This window comes from Melospiza melodia, chromosome 9 (assembly GCF_035770615.1).
Source record: "Melospiza melodia melodia isolate bMelMel2 chromosome 9, bMelMel2.pri, whole genome shotgun sequence".
NCBI classification, from domain to species: Eukaryota; Metazoa; Chordata; class Aves; order Passeriformes; family Passerellidae; genus Melospiza; species Melospiza melodia.
Window position 1 is genome coordinate 16,453,373 of NC_086202.1, and position 19,698 is coordinate 16,473,070.

At 41.9% G+C, this 19,698-nt stretch overlaps 1 long non-coding RNA gene across 4 annotated transcripts in view; it reads right to left on the reverse strand.

The window, feature by feature from the left end:
• LOC134421659 (uncharacterized) overlaps positions 1 to 17,700 on the reverse strand; it is a 49,259-nt gene extending 31,559 nt beyond the window's left edge. Inside the window, exons 1-5 of one of the 4 annotated variants that reach the window (XR_010028650.1) lie at positions 17,513 to 17,700; positions 14,953 to 15,018; positions 6,578 to 6,668; positions 5,605 to 5,640; positions 2,994 to 3,042 (exon numbers count right to left, since the gene is read on the reverse strand). This is a non-coding gene — a long non-coding RNA (uncharacterized LOC134421659). The other 3 variants (XR_010028648.1, XR_010028647.1, XR_010028649.1) reach the window with 3 other exon arrangements.
• Positions 17,701 to 19,698: the final 1,998 nt, after the last annotated feature.

The window sequence follows — 19,698 nt, forward strand, 5'->3', positions numbered from 1 at the left end:
CAGGAATAATTCTGTAAAAGCCACAAGGTTATGGAAACTATTGAAGTTAGCCAATATGAAAGTCTCGCTCTTCTCAATAACTTTCTTCACATTTTACTAAACTGTACTTCAAATATTTTCTCAATTCACTGCTGCCAAATGCTTTGATGCTTTTGGTTTTCCTCGTTTTCCTAAAAGCCTGAATTAAAACCTACCCATCTCCTTTCAAGATTCCCATTTCTGTCAAATAAAAGAAACAGAAAGATAGCAGAGAGAGACTAAGTTTAATAAATAATCTTAGGGATGGGATAGCTCCATCATGAAAGCTCCATCATTTCCTCCCTCTTTACAGGCACTGAACCACAAACGAGTCCTTCTGCAAGCACAGGGCTACTGAGTTTCTGCTCAGCACTTTTCCTTCCTGCAGGACTCTGACAGCTCTGCAGGCACCCAGTGCTGTAAGGAGCATCCACAGGCAGAGAGCCATTCAATGCCCTCATCCCAGCTCAGTGCTGGCCCTTCACGGAGATCACACGGAATTCAGATGGCAATAATAATTCAGATGGCAAACCTGCCTTGTGGAGCACAGGCTCAGGGAGCTCCTGCATCCACTGGTGTCTAACACCCTCATTTTTAGACTGTCATCAGCTACCTCAACACCAGCACAGGACATCCAGTTTGATTCCATTTCAAATCTGAGAAAACTAATAAATATTTTCTAGAAGCATCTCCTGCTCACAAGTTAATGTTCCCTTTGGATCTAAGTGAAAATACTTGCAAACAGCATTTTCAGGGTATTGCAATATGTGTTACAGTAAAAAAAACCTTTCTTGCATGCAATAAAAAAAAGAATATATCTTAACTAACTTATTTTAGTCTACTGTTTAAAGTATTAGCCTGGCTTGCCCTGCCCTGTGAATACTTAAGTATTTTTAAATTGCCATTGGATAAAATGCACAAGCAATTCCTGAAGCTGTCCAGGGGAAATGTATTCCTTCCCTTATCCACAACAGGAGAAAAATGGTAGAATTCCTTTCTCAAATTCATACAGTATTTGCCTTTTCCAGAAAAAAAACAGGCCAAATTTCTTTACATGGTTTTGCAGAGTTCCTATACTGTTCTTAGCTGTGAAAAGTTACATTTTTTCCAAGTATATATAGATTGAGCATTTAACAATGGCTAGAAACAGTCAACACTGAAGAATGCATCTGAACTCTTGATAAATACCTTGTTTAAATGTAGTCAAGATACAAAATATTTTCCCTAATAGGAAATAAAACATAGCCATCAGTTCTAATTTCAGTGATGCTGATGTAGCAAAACACGTATTCATCAATTCACTTTATCAGAGTACCATAAGGACATAACTACCACATTTCCAAAGAGATCCCACAACAGATCACATTTAAACAATGTTTCAGTTTCATTTTCAATGAACAGGATTTTCTTTTTAACTTAAAAATGAGACATGATCTGAAACATACATACCCTTACTCAAAGCTGTGGATTATTGAGGCCCTGTCTCCAGCTGATGCCTGTTATGGACCTCATATGAGAAAGTGTTTTATGCTCACCTCAAGCACAGCTTTGCCTACTTGTGGTTAAAGCTCTTCTTTTTAGAGAGCTGATGGCAAAGGTGAGCACACTCAGTATGTTCTTATAGCTTAATTTACATATTTTTTATATCACGATTCTCTATCTAGGTTATCCCACCTCATCCTTTTTCTGAATAATTGAGCAGTGAGTACACAGCAGAATTGGGTAATGAAGAAGAAATATCTCAGGAAGAGACTGTACCCCCAGCAGCTTCCCCGGGACTTCCAGGGAGGCTGCAGGGAGCTCCAAGCGCACTAAGGCAGCTTTGCACCTTCTGCTTCTGGCCACAGGGTAAGAAGAGCTCAGCTCAGTGAGGAGCTGCTCTCACTCATCCTGGCTTTGAGCAGCAGGGTGGAATGCCCTAAGTTACAAGCTCTTGGTCCACAGAGCACTTTGGCCTGGTTACATTCCTGACTCTCCATCTTGTCCTCCAGACCTTTCCTGAGGTCAGTCTGACTCAGGGACTTACATGTGGCACTACAGGGGCGACGCAGACCGGCAGGCTCTTGGGCACCACAGCCACATAAGTCTTCACAAACAGAGGAGGAAAAGGAGGTGTGCATCTTCTGCCAGGCCATTTTATTGCACAAAGACTACTAAATCCCAAAAATATGCAGGGTCAGGTTGTGGGTTTAAAAGCATAGATATGAAAAGTATGAGAAGGAGCCACAATTTTAACTTACTGCAGAGTCAGAAGACAGATGTATTTATAGCCTTAAATCTCTGAAAAATGAAGAGTATGAGGCCTCTTGTCTGCTCTCTGGACTCACTGTGCTTTTGGGATCTAGCAGTCATATAATACCTCTCAGAACCTGGAACTAAGTGAACTTTAAAAAAAATACAAGAGCAATTTAAGAGGTGAGGAGAAATGCCACAAGTGTCAGTGGAAGGCATCCTATCCTACCCCCAGCCCACCAGCCATGCTCCGTGGGAGGTTTTCCTTGCTGGAGCTGCCTTAAAAAGACTTTGTCCTGGATGTGATTTCTGTGAGAAGTATTCCACATGTCCATGCCAGAGCTTGGCCCCAAGCTGACATTCCTACTGTCAGAAGTACTCTTATGCTCAACACAATTTGATTTCAACCTGCAAACCACAGACAGTTTTAAACTAAAACAGGGTAGATTTCGACTAAATATCAGGAAGAAGTTTTTATGATGAGAGGGGTGAAACACTGGATCAGGTTCCATAGAGGGGGTGGTTGTCACTGTCCCCAGAGGTATTAAAGTGTAGACATGTTGTTAAAGGACATGGTTTAGTGGATGACTACACAGTGTCATGGTTATGGTTGGACTCAATGACCTTAATGGCAATTTCCAACCTAAATTATTCTATGATTACTCCTGAAATCCATTGTGGAGAGTGAGTCCTGATTGCTCCTTATGCTTCCCTCTCCTTCTAAAAAATTCCCTTGCATATACCTCAGCTCAGTGCACACAAGTCCAAACTCTTCCTCCACTCCTCTGGATGCTACAAAACAAACAAACAGAAAAAGAATTTCCAAAACAGTGTTTCTTTTAATAAGGGAGAGAGTTCATACAAAGGCAATATGCTATGCTGCAATAAACTGATTCTCTCTACAGAAAATGAAGAAAGGACCAGTGAGACAGCAACATTCAATAAGTGCTTTTTTACAACCCTCTGCTAGCCTCATTGCTTCCTGAGAAACATCTTTCTGGGTAGTTCTCTGAAGAATTCATTATTCCACCCAGTGACTTCAATTTATTCCATATAAAGCAGTTATATTTGGAAAAGTTGCAGTCAAAACCATATGATGCCATCACTGATTTATGTGCACAGCAGCAACAATGAGTAATAAAGTTAAAAAGCAATAAGAGAGGTCTAGCACATGGGCAAAACATAAAAATAAATGTTCTGCTAAAAATGCAGATTCAGCAAACCACCAAACCCAGCAGATTCTTGGGAGTTTGGTTATATTTGGGTTAACTAAGTAAATTTTCTCAGAATGCTGTTACATTATCATAATATTAAGGCACAGAGCATAGCCAAGGACAATGGAACATAATCTGGATATCAGAGGATGAGGATATCAGAGAGAAAAGGCAGAACATACTGTAGCTCAGTTGCACTTTGCCCCCATCACATAAACCTATAAATCCTTCTAGAAGAGCTGCCCTTTCCCACAATCCATGCTACTAAAACTAGATGGAGCAGTGGTATTTGTGTACACAAAGCCCTCAGCCACTGTTCCCCACATCAAGCCTTCCCATTTTGTATGAAATTGCTTTTATTTCAGGAAACTAGGCTCAAACTCAGGGAAAAATGTACAATAATGCAAGTGTATAAAATACTGAACCATCTTAATGGGACAGGTACATTTGGCAAATAAATTCTCATTAACAAGATTTTGGATCAACTGGGTCCTGTTTCCTGCACCAGGATAGGAAATATTAGTTTAATAATATTTTTGTATTGGGGAATGTGGCTTCATTATCACTGGGGAATCCAGTGCCATTGCCAATAGTGGCTTGGGAGAAGATTCTGAAACTCAGCAACTCCCTTATTTCCCATATCCAAGAGCTTTGAACCTGCTCACAGATGGGTGACCCCTCCTTTTGATCAGAAAATGACAGTCACGGGCTTTACTCTGTGACAATGAAAGATGATTTTTAAGTGGTCAGCCCTGCTGCACAATCCATTGCAATCGGGAAATGAAATGGAAAGATTATGAGCAGCATGGTTTTCTTGTATACACAGCTTCTGTACAGAACTAACATTTAATTATAACCTTTTATGCTAAAAAGATCTGAAAGTAGCTTCCAACTGCAATTATAACCTGTGGATGGCAGAACATATTTCCAGAGATTATCATATGTTCTGGGCAGATAATGAGATTTACATGGCCTGAGACCAAGATAGAAGTTTAGAAACACTTAGGAGAAATAATTTCTAGCATGATGATTTCTCAACAACTCTAACTCAATCCAGCTGTAAGGCACATTTGCCCTGCCATCCTCCACTGCCTTTATGTTTCCTGCCTTCTGCGGGGCCTGTGGAATCAGACAGTGACAGGAGCAGGACACTGTGAAACACAGCTGCAAACCAGGCTCTTTCTCAGCTGCATTCAGCAGCCCAACAGTTCTGGTTACAGCAGTGCTTTTGAGCCATGTACAATCCCAGCAGTTCTTTGCATGTTGTAAATGAATAACCTGGTTTGTGCGGCAGCAGCAGCAGCTCAGGAGGGTGGGAGCTGCAGTGTTCTCACCCCAGCCTTGAGTGGTCCCTGGTGCCCAGAGCTTGCAGCCTGGAGCCCTGCACCCACCAAGGGACCCCCAGCCTCAGGCAGAAACCCTCTGCAGGACTGGGAGCAGGGCTGGAGGACCTGCCTGCTTACTGCCAGCTATAAGCTCTGGGCCTGAGCAAACCTTCTAACGTGAAAACTCACAATGAATAGAGCGTCATAGAAAATATAGCATGAAACTCATGTAAGTAGGTTTAACCAGAAACAAAGGCTGAATACTGTATGAGGAAATTTTGGTCACAGGAGACTGTAGAGCACTTTTCTCAAATATGCATTTGTTGGCTATGGCTGTCTCAGTCTATCAGTTCAACATTTTCTAAATTAGGAGGGATTTATATAAACAGAGCATGGTCTCTAAGGTGCTGTTTATGGTCTGTCTGGTATAAATATTTATGATCATTCTAAAATTAGTGATTTTTCTAAAGTGTGCTTTTGTTTAATACAGCTCCTGACAGTCCCTCTGGTAATTATGCAGTTTCTTTTTAATAAGAAAAACAGAGGCAACAGAGAAACCCACTGAAAATATTGCTGCAAAGATACCTGATCAACGGGGGGTCGTTCTCAGCTGTGAACTGCAGACTCTCTGCTGTCTGAGAAGAATTCCCTCCTACACACTTTTCCCCAGGGCATGCAATCCTTTTCCCACGTGCCATGCAAACCTACCCATGCCCCGCAGGAATATATATAGGAACAGGGGGCTGGGAGGAAGTGCTGGAGCTGCTGCCTCCTGCAATAGAACACGTGTGATCACACGGAGTGCATCTGCTTACTCAGATCTGGTGTCAGAATGATAATTCATGTCCTCTCTGCAGAAATAAAAATAAACTGGGTTCAGGCTGAGTTCAACAATCTAAGGTTGCATATTAGCAGTTACCAATCTTCCTGGGAGGTGAGGCATTTTTCAAGTTCCCACTAAGAGGAAAGAAACCAGATAAAAGCCTGGTGCATGATGAGAGGCATGGTGCTCACAGTGACGTGACTCATACTCATTGGTCGTGACTTCAGTGGGCTTTTGTGAGCCATGACTACAGCATCTTTTAGCAGGATTTCCTTGAGTCACTGGCCTGTCTATTACAGATCTATAGATCTGTGGAACCTGAGCAAGCTTATAGAATAGACTGTTCCTGTTCGTGTACTGCATTATGAATTGTAAAGTGCAACTGTGGGTAGGCTGTCAATTAATTTCTATCTTAATCTCTCTTTTGAATAACAAAGCTGTATTAAAAAATTGTAACTATCTCATTGCCAGATCTTGCAAGTCTGCTCTTAGTATAGAATCACCAGATAAGAATAATAAATGACCGAAAATGATTGTGAACTTCCAAGCCCCTCACCAAATTCAGTCATCCAAACTTCTTTTTCTGCCTCTTTCCATTCTCACTATTCTCCCTTGTTACACAGCTAGGAACATGGATTTCAGAACAAGAGTTCAGCAAGTTTGCTATGGTCCTCCACTTGAGCCACTTCAGCAAATCTCAAATACAGAAAAAAAAATGAATTAATTTATGACAATTTACCAGGAAGACAGAAAACTGGCAAACTGTAAAGAGGACAATCCACTGCTTTAATTCAATCTGCACAAGCTGACAAGATTTAATTGATGTACTTTTGCAAGGGCAATGAATTTGTCCAAACTCTGAGAAGCCAGGCAGTAGTCATTGAAAGGGAAAGAAATGGGTTTATAAAAGAATTTGAGGTCACAGGGAATAATTAACTGAACAGTGTATTATTGTTGATAAATACCTGATAGCTGTGGTGAGAAGGAAAGAAGAATGAGTCAGACTCTTCTCTGCAGCAACAGGACTGTGACAGGACCAGAGGCAATGAACAAAACCTGAAACATAGAAGAGAACACTTAAACATAAGAGAACACTTTTTCTCTGGGGTTTAGTGAAACACTGAAACAGGTTACCCAGAGAGATTATGGAGTATTCACCCTGGAAGATATTCAAAGCTGGCAGAGCCCTGAGCACCAGCCCTGGCTGGAGCTGCTCTGAGCAGAGGACTTGGACTTGACAGCTTCCAGAGGTCCCTGCCAACATCCACCTCTTGTGATTCCTCAGTACTTACACAGAGATCAGAAATATCAGAATAGAAAGACCAGAAACTTATCCATGGGACAAGATTCAAGAAATAGAAGCTGATATAAATGCCTGAAGTTAATTGCATAGCTTTGACCATTTGACTTGCTGGAGCAATTTGCTAAGGACTGTTGTGGACATTCCAACAATTCCAACTTTAAAATCAAATTAGATTTTATTCTAAATATAGTGATGGGACAAGGGGGAATGGCTTTAAACAGGAAGAGGGTCTTTTAGTTAATGATTTATTCTATATAAAGTATATTCTTATACTTCATAAAACACATTCCTTAATGGGACCTATGTTCTAGTGAAATTAATTATCTTGGTGCATCTTTCAGGTCATGATTTTCATTACATTCTTTTGGCCTCAGAAAATGGAAAAAATGCAGAATATATTCTTTTGCATAGCATTGTAACCAGGTAGAAAAAACCTCCAGTGAGAAGACCAGTGGATATGCTTTTTGAACACGATAAATATACTTTTCAGGAAATAAAAACATACTTGAAAAAGAAAATATAGCAAAAGAAAGACCTATACAAGCAGTATTTCTTCCTGGGTTGCCCTGCAGGATTGGTCTTTGCAAGGAGAAAGTATCGGTGTATCTCTTAGGCTGAGGTTTTAAAAAGTTTTTAAGAAAAAATCTCCCAAAGTACAGCTGTAACCGTGATGCCCAACTTTGGTAATACTTGTAAATTTGTGGAAGATATGCCTACTTCCTTCTGACTCCAGAGGATGGTCGGGATGATGGGCACAGAACTGGAGCTCTTTGTATTCCAAGCTAGCTCAGAACATGGGAGCACGTGCACATGAGCAGCACAATTCCTAGCTCACTGTGTCACTGGGACAGCTGCCAGTGCATGCAGTGTGTGGCACATGAACAGAGTGCCTGAAGAGCCTGCCTCAGTTCATTTATCTTTAGATAGCTCCCTGACTGGGTCTGTGCAGCCTCTTTGTCCAGGCATAGTGTGCTGCAAATGTTCAGGTTACAGCACCCATTTTGCTGCATGTTCAGCTTCTGTGAAAAGCAGAGAATCCTTCCCACCCTTCCCTTTGACTGTGGCAATTTTCAGAAGTGAAGGTGGTGCAGCTTGGCAGCATCTTCTGTGGGATGGCTGGGTAGTGACAGCCTGGGCTCCACACTGGCATGAGGCAGACCAAGAGAGAGCTGGGGGCTGTTTTTCACAGCCTTCTGTCAGGCAGCCAGACCAAATTCCTTCCGACACAAAGAGGGCATTTTTAAAATAACTAATGTTCAGACAGTGACAAGCTAGACAAAGTGAAGTGTTTCAGAAAATTGATGTTCAGGAAGGAAGATTGGATATATCAGCGAAGGAGGATTCTCAGCTTTACATAGCCATATTAAATATGTGCTAAATCTTTTCAAAACAAAAAGAAGTAAAAGTAAGTTGGCTAAAACCACCGAGTATGTTTGACCTTTCTTTCCTATAAGCAAAATCTTAAGAGTTGAGCTGAGGCCTCCCTCATATAAAAAGAAGAGATTTTGCTCCCTCTAGTATGTTACTCCTTTCTAGATATGGGGAAGATGCCATTTGTAATCTATGTGATTCCAGCCTTTCACCCTAATCATGAGACCTGCCTGTTGTATTCACATTGCTGTACAATTATATTTCCTGAGCCTCGTACCTTCTCTCGATGGTTTTCCCATGGCAGATCTTCCCAGCAGTGGTGTTGCTGCTTCTCGGTCAGGGCTCCTCTCCCAGGCTCTTCTTTCCTCCGGGCTCTCCCTGACCACCCCGCCCCCTTTTATCTCAGCTCTTTCCATGGGCTACAGCTGCTGCCCAATCAAGGACATCACAGCTGCAGCCCATTTACAATAACCAGAATCAGGGCGGGGTCACTAATACAATAGAGAGATCTTCAACTGCCATACATACAATACATAAGTTAACTCAGGCCCCCAGATACACATTTACTCAGCCCCCTACATTTCCCCCTTTACTTTTACTTACTTTACAATTACAATAGGTATATCTGTCCCAGCTCCCAGGCTGCCACAGCTCGCAGCTGTCTTTTCTTCTGTTCCAGCTCTCAGGCTGCCAGCTCTCAGCTGTCCTATCTTCTGTTCCAGCTCTCAGGCTGCCACAGCTCGCAGCTGTCTAGTCCCAGCTCTCTGCTGTCCTTTCTTCTGTCCCAGCTCTCTGGCTGCCACAGCTCGCAGCTGTCCTATCTTCTGTCCCAGCTCTCTGCTGCCCTATCTTCTGTTCCAGCTCTCCGGCCGCCACAGCTCGCAGCTGTCCGGGGGATTCCATACCTTCTTTAGATGTTCGTTGTGGCTCCAGCTCTCAGCTGTCCTTTCTTCTGGAGTCCCAGCTCTCTGCTGTCCTATCTTCTGTCCCAGCTCTCTGGCTGCCACAGCTCGCAGCTGTCCTATCTTCTGTCCCAGCTCTCTGGCTGCCACAGCTTGCAGCTGTCCGGGGGATTCCATACCTTCTTTCCTTGGCTGCATGTTCGAATCACGTCGGGGTCACCAGAATGTTGCATTTACATTGCTGTACAATTATATTTCCTGAGCCTCGTACCTTCTCTCGATGGTTTTCCCATGGCAGATCTTCACAGCAGTGGTGTTGCTGCTTCTCGGTCAGGGCTCCTCTCCCGGGCTCTCCCTGACCACCCCGCCCCCTTTTATCTCGGTTACCTGCATGGGCTACAGCTGCTGCCCAATCAAGGACATCACAGCTGCAGCCCATTTACAATGACTAGAACCAGGGCGGGGTCACTAATACAATAGAGAGATCTTTAACTGCCATACATACAATACATAAGTTAACTCAGGCCCCCAGATACACATTTACTCAGCCCCCTACACCTGCCCATGCTATGGGACTGCATGGCAGATCCACCTCCCCACAGAAAGCAAAGCTGTGCATTGCCAATGCCTTGGAGCACTGTGGGACAGACCTTTGAATCTGCAATAACCAGGGCTCAGAAATGCCCAAGGCATCTCACCAGCCTTCCCCTCTACCCTTCAAATCAATTTTGTTTAAAAGAAAACCCAAGATATCACAGCCACACAAAGACAAGTCCAAAGAATGTTTCTCACAGTTAAATTGCAGGGAGTCCCAGATCCCTCCCTCCCCAGCCCCCAAGCAGAAGTCCTTGGAGAGGCTGCAGCAGCCCTGGCGCAAGAGCACAGAAAGGGCACAGCTCGTTCTCTCACGTGAGCAAACTTCTAAATACCCACTGTGAGTAAATTAAATACCAACATTATTTGCTGGGACTGGTGCTTTGTTTAAGTGATTCATCCACAGAGTTCATTTTGTAAAAGAAGTGCAGATAAGCACTGCCATTTCTTTTTTAATCTGAATCTGATGACGGGCAGAGTCTGTACCAGTTTCCTGGGCTGCTGAACAGTGGGTCACCTGCCCAGCTGAGAGTTAAAAAGTACCTCGCAACTTGTACAAAATGATTTTTGTTGGTTTTTGTTTTTAAGATTTTTCATTCCTTCAAGCAGAGGAGAGAAGTGGAGATGAAAAATAATTGCTAACTTATAAGATTTACTGCTATTTTTCAAAATGCACCAGCATCTTACAATCCAGTAAAGATGAAACCATTCAAATTTTGTACTAAAAAAGTTGCATTTCAGTCCTAGGGGAGATGAAATTTTTTGATCAGTCTTCATGTGTTTACTAATGTGCAGATGTCTAAAAATTTGTATTTACCAATCATAGGTTACCCAAGTTTAACAGATCAGACAGAAACTGTAATGTCTGTTAAAATTTAACAGTCTTCTTCTAGCTTGTGTGTGGCTGCAGACTGAAGCCATGGCCAGAATCAAGTAGGAGTTCTCTGGGACTCACCTGATTTGAGCACAGTTAGAGAGTAACCTTTGAAGGACTGCCAATACAAATGATCCTTCCTGATAACATCTGCCTTGAGCATGATGAAATGGCTCTTGGATCCAATTTGCTAAAAAATTCTGTCCTCTGAGCACATTTCAAGTTAAAAAAACTCCACAAAAATGATCAACAAAAATCCCATGGAATTTCAATGAAAAGTTTACTCTAATGATAGGTCTAGATTAGACCTAAAATGGGATTGCCAAAGCACTTTTCATGCTTTACTAAATAAAGATATTTACAATGATTCTAATAAATAAATGTCTGATGGGCTGATTTGGAGACTTCATGATGGGACAGAACAATCAACAGCAGAGTCTCTTCTCATTTAGTTTGCAGGTGCTGCTGAAATCAGACCTCTGCCTCAGCTCTCCTAGGATGAATTTAGAGCAAAGAAGGTTGTTTGCAAAAACAGTTAGTTTTGCGTGCTGGAGCTTGGATGTAAAGGCACTGGTATTCTCATTCTCTTTTCTCCCTCCTTTCCCCAATACAGTAGTACCATTTCTTAGAATGCAGCTTATGCTCAAAGTGCCACAGAGCCCAGATCTGGACAACCACAGCTATGCAATAGAGAATTTTAGTCCACACAGCTTCCAAAGTCTCTTTTAGGTAGTACTTTGACAAATGAGAACTTGAATGTGCCCTGTACATACCTTGCTTTGCATCTGGGAAGGTGAAGGGAAACATTAGGTACACTTTTTGGTCAGTTATTCTTTCTTCCAATATGCAGATTTAAGAAGCTTTGACTGAGCTTCTAGCTTTTGTCTGGAAGCTCAGTAAAACCATTTATGTTCAATTGTGGCAGGATTCCCTAGACTTCTGAAGGCTGATCCTCCTGCTTCAGAAAAAGGAGCAAGGTCAGGCACTTGGCAGTTCTCCTGTGTGCCCTGCGTGCTTCCTCCCCATCCCCATCCTGACCTACTTTGGATAACCCTGAGGCACGTCACCATTGCCTTGGCCTTGTTTTTTCAAAACCACCACCTCAGACTGTCCTTCAAAAAATGACCCCCCCTCTCAGTTTCTCTTTAATGCCAGTATTTTAAGAGGTTACTTTTTGCCACTGTGAAAGTCAGTATTCACCCCATCTATACTTTGACACAGATCTATCCTGCTATCCTATTAGAAAAGTATTATCACATTTAAATCCAATTATCATTAACTCAAAAGACAGTCAGCAGTGAAAGCTCTTCTATGGTTTTAGAGGCTGGAAATAAGTGTCACTGGTTCAACTTTATGTTTATTTTTTTTTATAATTAGGTGCTGACTCAATTCCCAGGACTGAGAGCATGAACTCCTCTAGCTCAGACACAGGGTCCCTAGGCATCACCAAAATGTTACAGGTGAAGCCTGTAACATTTGCTTCAGCATTTGCTGAAGCCCTGCAGCAAATTTCAGACTCTGGTAGAGATGCCATGGAGCAAACTTCCAGCAAAATGAAGAACCTCTGCATCCAGTAAAATTAACAGCTACCACCAAATTGTGTTAACACATACATAGTGCTTCAATTCCCCCTGCCTGGTTCAAAAGCACTTGTAAACTTGGATTTTAGGATATGACACTCAAAAAGCTGATGTAGGCATGTAAGTAGGTGGTTATAAAGCTATAAGCCTTTGTTGTGACCTCTGCAACAGAAAGCAGAGATGACTTGTCAGGTTATGAGAGAAATAAAACTCCTGACAAAATCCTGTGCCATGTATGAACTGCATTAAATAGTTCTGAAATGTGAAAACCTTCTTTTTCTTAATGCATTTTAGAACACATTCTCCCACTAATATCTTCCATAAACACACAGGACAACTCTGCTGCAGCACAATAAACCATTTCTTGGCTCTGTGCTTTTTGTATTTCAACGTCCTTTCCTGGATTCTGCTCTCAGCTAAAAGAGATGGGTTTTTTTCTGCATTTAGCAAACAAAAATGCAAGTACTCTGAAGTTTAATAAACTAAATTCATGCCATGAACTAGAGATCTTCTCTTCCTCTCCTGCCTCCCCAAGCAAGCTTTTCAACTGGCCTCTAAGCAAGTGTTTAAACTTCTTTAAAAGCAATACAGTAAAAAATTTAAATCAAAGTGGCTTTCACCCTCTCTTCATCCCTACTAGCTATTACATATGGAAATACCCTGGGACTAATTTTCTGACAGGCAGTCCTATTGTCATTTCAGTCCCTTAAGAAAATTTTAAGGTTTTTTCAGTCTAAGAACAGTAAAGAAAACCCCAGAAACAGATTTTGTTTAGGAAAAATATTTGTATGTTGCTTAAAACATTCATAGCAAGTGTAGGAAAATATACAATCCTCCCAGCTGATATATTGAAATTATTTTGCTATGAGCCAGGAGGTAAGGTGCTAGAGTTTTCCAGAGACCTGATATGTGGAGCAGTAGATTCACTTTCTGGATAGAGAAAACACAAACTGCCCTGCAAACAGCTGGAGGGCTGCCTGGTGCTGCAAACAACCTCGCTCACGTGATGCAGCCCCACAGCTCTCCTCCACTGACACTGGAACCAAAACCAACACTGGGTAGTTACACTAAATAAAACCACACTAAATAAAACTTTTCCATTATGTTTAAGCAATGACCATTTATATCCCAGAGCCACACAGCTGTGATATGAACTCAGACACAGAGAGGATCCACACCCCCACAAACACACACTTAGAGTGATACTGCTCTAGTTCTGGCACTACTAAACCCTCCTGGGAATTCTGTGACTACAAAGAGGGAATTTCATGGTGTCAGTGTTCCTAGGAGCTGTGCTGGGGTCACAGAAAGTGGTGTGCCAAAAAGTGCAGACCTGACCACACCTCACCAGGTGAAGGGCTGCTGTGGTAAGGAAGTGGTGGCAGGCAAAAGGCAACTTGGTAAAAAGGAACAAGAACAGCACTCTATCACCCTGGCACTTTGCTTGCAACAGAAGTTGAGGCTGGCTGCATGTTTGTGGCATTATTATGCTGTCTCTCACAGACTCAGGACCCTATTTGCCCTCTGCATGAAGAAACAAAACAGTCCTGAGATTATGTTGGTTGTAGCAAAAACAACTATCATATATAGAGACATGAGCTGCAGTTTCTTACTCTGCCAATGCAATGCTAATAGTCCTGGAGACTATTGTCCTGGGGAAAACTTTCTTTGGAGATATGAACACCCTTCTGCTTAAATATGGTGAAGATTTTGGTAAATAATGATTCCATGCATAAATGGAGTCTGATGTTTTAAAAATACTTTTAAAGAAGATGAATATGGATCAGTCTTGGGGGAAGATGATCAAGAACATATTTCTTGTGAGGGAAAGTGGGCTGCTCTAATACTTATCAGCATAATTCTTAATTGATGCTATCAGCCTTCAACAACTGACTAGAAGTCGTGGGTTTAGCACCCCTCAATCATAAAAGCATCAGTGCCACACTCTTTCAAGAAATTGCAAAGGATGCCCAGAAACACAAAGTTTGTTTCTTAGGTTGTGATGACGTTATTGGGAGTAGACTGAACTAGATGCAGAGAAACATGAAACAACCATATAAAGGCAAGGAAAGTCTGTTGTAATCACTGGCTGAGTTAAATCTGTATTTGTAAGAAGCATGTCAACTCAGCCAACAGAAGCTGGCAGCTACGTGTGTGCAGCTAGTTTTTCCAAAGGAAGGCCAAAGCAAAACTAGAGTGTTTGTTCTGGCACCAAGACAGTCTCACCCCAGCTGAAATCTCAGCTATGTTTGTTCTAAGTTAAGCATTATCTTAATTCTACTCTATTCCTTTCAGATACACAGACATTCTTGAAAAAAATAATAATCTCCATCCAGAAGTAACATTTTTGGGGAAGGTAAGTTCTGGTGAGGTCACCTGACCAGTCAGCATGCAAAAAGGCAGCCACAGTCTGCTGTCCTTCAGTATCAGGAGCTTTTATAAGACACTGCACTGCTCTAACTTTTTTTTATGGAAAAACTGAAGCATAGGGAGATCATCTGGTGTACTCTAGGGTAAATAACTACCAATATTGTTGCACCCTTATTTGAGAAAACGGACAACATACCATAATTCCCAGGTAAAGGCTATTGGTTTTCAAACCAGAGCAGTAACAAAGCATGCCAATGTTTGCAAATAATCATGTCACACACAAACTATGCAGCTCAGGGAATGAGTTGGCTGTACTAAATCCAAAAAGCAAAATAATCACACTCACCTTATCAGAGAGAGGTCTTGGCTTCCTCCAGTTACGCAGGCATTGTCTGGAGGAGTTGTCTGGGACCTGCAATGAGAAGGGAAGAGCATCACTGGAGCCTTGGAAAGAGCTGTGGAGAGTGAGTGGAACATTGCTGTGGTTGGGCTGAGCTCCTGGGAAAGGGACAGAGCTAAAGGGACCCCCGAGCTCCACTGAAGCTGGGTGGGTGCTGCTGTGTGCAGGCTGCAGGCAGTGGTGGAGGTGACACCTGTGACACCTGTGGCCCCAGGAGCTGTGGCTGTGCTCACCAGGCAAACAGGGGCTGGGCAGGCCTGTGGGACGCTGGTGACTCTGCCTAAACCCGGGTGAGCATCAGCTGGGGTCACACCAGGAACAGCCCCAGGCCTGACCAGGACTGCTCCTGCAGAGATAGTGTGGAGCCAGCAAGCTCTGCCCAGAGCCAGGCTCCATGGCCAATGTGCCTTGTCTTCTCCCCATGCCCAGCTGCACTGGGTGCCAGCTTCTGCCTGCCCTGGATCACACAAAAGCTCTGATACAGAGCCAGGTGCCCGGCACAGAAGCCCTTTCTAGATCTCTGGAGCTTCAGGCCAGTTCCTTCATCACAAAACCCCCTTCATTTTCCATCAAATCACTTGCACTTACTCTCCAAGGTGTATGACTGTCTGTAAAAAGAAAAAAAAATAGCAAAAATATCAAAAGAAACCTAAAAATTGTAATTACATCATGGAAAAATCTCACAGAATATAAAAATGAAGTCTGAATTTTATAGAAAGAGTCCCACAGAAATTATAATGGGAAGTCTAAAGAATTTTATCAAAAATTATTACTTGTTCTTTTCATCTAAACCTGTATTCAGACTAGAGATTTCTGCAGCAAGCCTCAAAAGTCCACTTATAAAGCAATACATTATAATTTGGACCTTACATAATGATTTCCAGAGGAATCATTCCTTCTGCAAATCAGCAATTTCATACTTGAATGAGAGCTCACCTTGAACATTGATTATTGTTGCTCTAACTGAACAGTTTTACAAAACCTTCTTTTGGTACCTTGCAAATGCACTTCAGTGAAGTGCAAGATAGGAAAGATAATTAACTTTGGATCTTTATATGGCTGCCCATTAAAGACACCTGCAATGGGAATGAACGTTGTCATCTAAGTTCCCACAAACATATTTATGCCTCATAGCAGGAAATGAGTTACATTCAGAGCTAGATTTGTATCTTTATTCATGAAATGCCAGCTGTGATGAAAGTATTAGGGACATTAGTAACCAACTGCCAGTCCCAATATACCAGTGGATGTAACAGCCTACTATTCCTGGGTGGGAATTTAATGGCCTGCTAGGATGACATAACCATGTAGAGTGTCTAGCTGCTGGAAAGAAGGACTTTGGTACCTCAGTGGTTCACAAGAGACTCATCTCCCAGAGAAGGCAGACACCCAAAATGTATCAGAGCCTGAATTTAAAATATGATATAATTTTGTAAATTGTATTATCCTGTTTTATCATGCATGTATCAGCTTTGAATTTAATCTCGGCATTAGCTGACTATTCCCCAAAGATACACCTTGCCAAGAAGATGTACTTTCATTACCTTCCTATTTGATTTTTATAATACTAATCCTGAGGCAAGCTTGAAAAAGCAGAACAGTGATTAAATCCCCATCTGGTTTTGCAGAAAATTTGTGGAGGTTGGAAAAGGGCTTAGGAAAGGATAATTTACAACAGATACATAGCTTTCAGATCAGATTTAGCAACATGACCAGCCTTAGGGAAACGGGACAGGCCTTGCTACTGAAATCCTTGCAGATTTATTGCTGTATTCATGACCTTACAACTGGCATGAGATACTGCCTCTTGCCATCAGCTGCTCAAGATGCTGATGCTCTGCCTCAGCAGCAAACTGGCACCAGAGGGGTGAGCAGGCTCCTATGACACGCTGTGGCTCATGTGGCAGATGAACCATTCCCACCTGGTAGTTTTGGTGGGGCTTTTTGTTTGTTTGTTTTTTGTTTTCTTTTTTTTTGTTTGTTTGTTTGGCTTTGTTTTGTTTCCTGGCACCAGATAGATGAGTTGGCTTTTGAAATCTGCATCCTGTGATCACTCGCTGTCTTACTGATCTGGTAACAACACAGGGCTAGGGAATGCATGGGGGTAGAAAGGGGTATTTTACCTTGCCTGCCATTTCCCTTTTCATCTGCCTGCTCATGTTCAGAAGTCTGACTAGAGCAGAAGGAAGTGTGTGAGGAGTGGGCTCAGCCAAATACACTTTGCTCATGGAGGCTCAGAGGCAGCTGCTGTCACAGACAAGGCCTAGTGCAAACCTAAATTCACAAAATCAGGAATTTTAGGTAAAAAGAACATAAACTCTAGTTTCTTTTGCTTCATTCCCCATCTCTTTGCAAGCTGCTTGCGCTCACCTTCAAGAGAAGTGTCTGCAATGAGACATGACAGTGAGAGTATTGGACAGATGCTCAAGAATAGTTTGAAATAGTGTTTTTGCTTGCCTGAAGCATGCCTGTGATTGCCAAGTCATGCTAACACACTACTACTAACAAGAGCCTTGTTACTGAGAGGACAGGTTGATAGCCTTGGCACAAGAAGCTGCTCCCTCAGCTGCAAATCCAGTCCAGCTCACAAACAGGCTTTGGCTTCATCCGGGAGAAGCAATGTTGGGTTCCTCCCCTGTGGACTGTTACCAGAAGACTTGAAAGAGCATAAACAAGGGAAATTATCGCCTCAAAATCAGCAATTTCACCCTTGAAGAAGAGAGAGCTCACCTTTAACAAAGCTAAATTAAATACAGGTAAATTAAACTATAGTTCCATTTGAACAGTTTTGTGACACTGTAGGACTGGGACTGAAGGCAGAGCCCTTTGCCAGGAGAAAGCTCCTGCTGATGAACCAGACCACTGGTGGGGCCAGAGCCCACAAACTCAGCTTTAGAGAGCAAATGCCAGACACCAGGTTACTCTGAGTAGTCTGATGTCCACAATGCACAAATCCCATGCACAAATCTCAGCATTAAGTGAAAGCTTTACTGTGCTTCAAGAATGCATTATTATATTTAAAAGGTGTGTAATTAGGTGGTGAATTGGAATTAGATAAAGAAAACATTTAACAACGGTTAAAAAATTTATAACACAAGACTGTGTATGTCCCTGCAGAGCAAATACTTTCAGGGTTTTTAAGAACAGATTTTTTAATTTTTTTTTTTTTAATTTTTTTTACATTCTAAAGTCTAAAGTGTCAGCACTCTTTTGGGCAAACACTCCATCACACCGAAGTGAGGATTTATGTGGAGATAAAGCCTTAGGGGCAGATTCCTGCCTAGTGTGAACTCGAACCTTTAGGATGGAGGATGGCTCTGCTTGTTTGAATAGATGTCTTTCTGCAAATACTGAGTCACAGCTCTTGGTGCTGACAATATACATGACTCCAGCAAGCTCTCCACATGAACTCTGTGCCAACTTATCAACAGCATTTCTTGCCTCAGACTGACTCAAAGTTCTTTAACAACTTTAGAGGACAACTGGCTAACACCTCATCTCCTATTGAAACAGAGGGAAAAACAGCAACAGATCAAATGAGTAGGGGACAAACACCCAACTATTTCAGAATAAATTATAAAAAACAGTTAGACAGTTAGACTGGAAGAGTAGTCTTTTTTTGTTGTTGTCTTAGAAGTATTTCCAAAATGTGACTGCGATGAAGTTAAAGGTGATGAGTTATACAAACCCATGTTGAGACACAAACACCTACCTGCAGAAACTGCAAAGGTTAAACATTCTGGACAATGATTTACTTTATTCATTCACCCTCACCATTCCAAACTAAACATTCAAAAATGGTCAACAGTTTTGCAAGAGAGTGTAAGGAAGGCACTGCCTGCAGATCAGTGCCAGGTCTGTACCCCCTGCAGCAGCCACATCCTCAGGGCAACTGCACCCAGTGATGCAGAGTCCTGGAAGGGAATGGATGGTCAAATTCATCTCAGGCACAATTTCATCTAGACCAGGGGAGCTATACTGGAATGTGAGTAGGCACAGTTAAGCCCAAACACAGAATCTGAGCAGCTAATTTATGGTACTATTAATTCTCAAATGAACAGGATGCATGTAAAAATGTTTAAATGTATGCTGCATAAATACTCATGGGAAACAGACACAAAAGTGCTCCTGCTGTTTTTCTTTTTTCTTCATAGTCTATTCAGAACCACAGTGTTCCTGCAGCTGATTATGGTCACTCCCACAGATTGGAGAATTATAAGCCCATTTCAATCTACTTTCCTCGTCTTGACAAAAATCAGTTCACTAAAGAATGAGAGGTTCCTTGAGAAATAGGCATAATATTCGGTGCAACAGTACTTCAAGGCAGAGGGGAAAACCTACAGGAATGCTATTTACCTGAAAACAAACACCACCTCCTCAATTAAATTGTGTTTCAAGGATTTATAAGAGGTAACTTAATAATAAGGCAATTCAGGAATATACACAGGGGATAACAGCTTTCTGTGGTTTTGGTGTGCTCTGTGCTTTATATAAACATTTGCAAAATATCCAAGTTTGATAAAGGGGAGAAGTATTAGAAAATAAAGATTGAAATATGCCTTTTCATTGTGCAGATTGCAATTCTATGCACAAAGTTATGGTTTCCATAAATAAGGAAAGAATCATGAAGTTGTTAAGTTTGGGGAACATATTTTGTAAACCACTGAGTATATAAATAGTTGTATTAAAGTC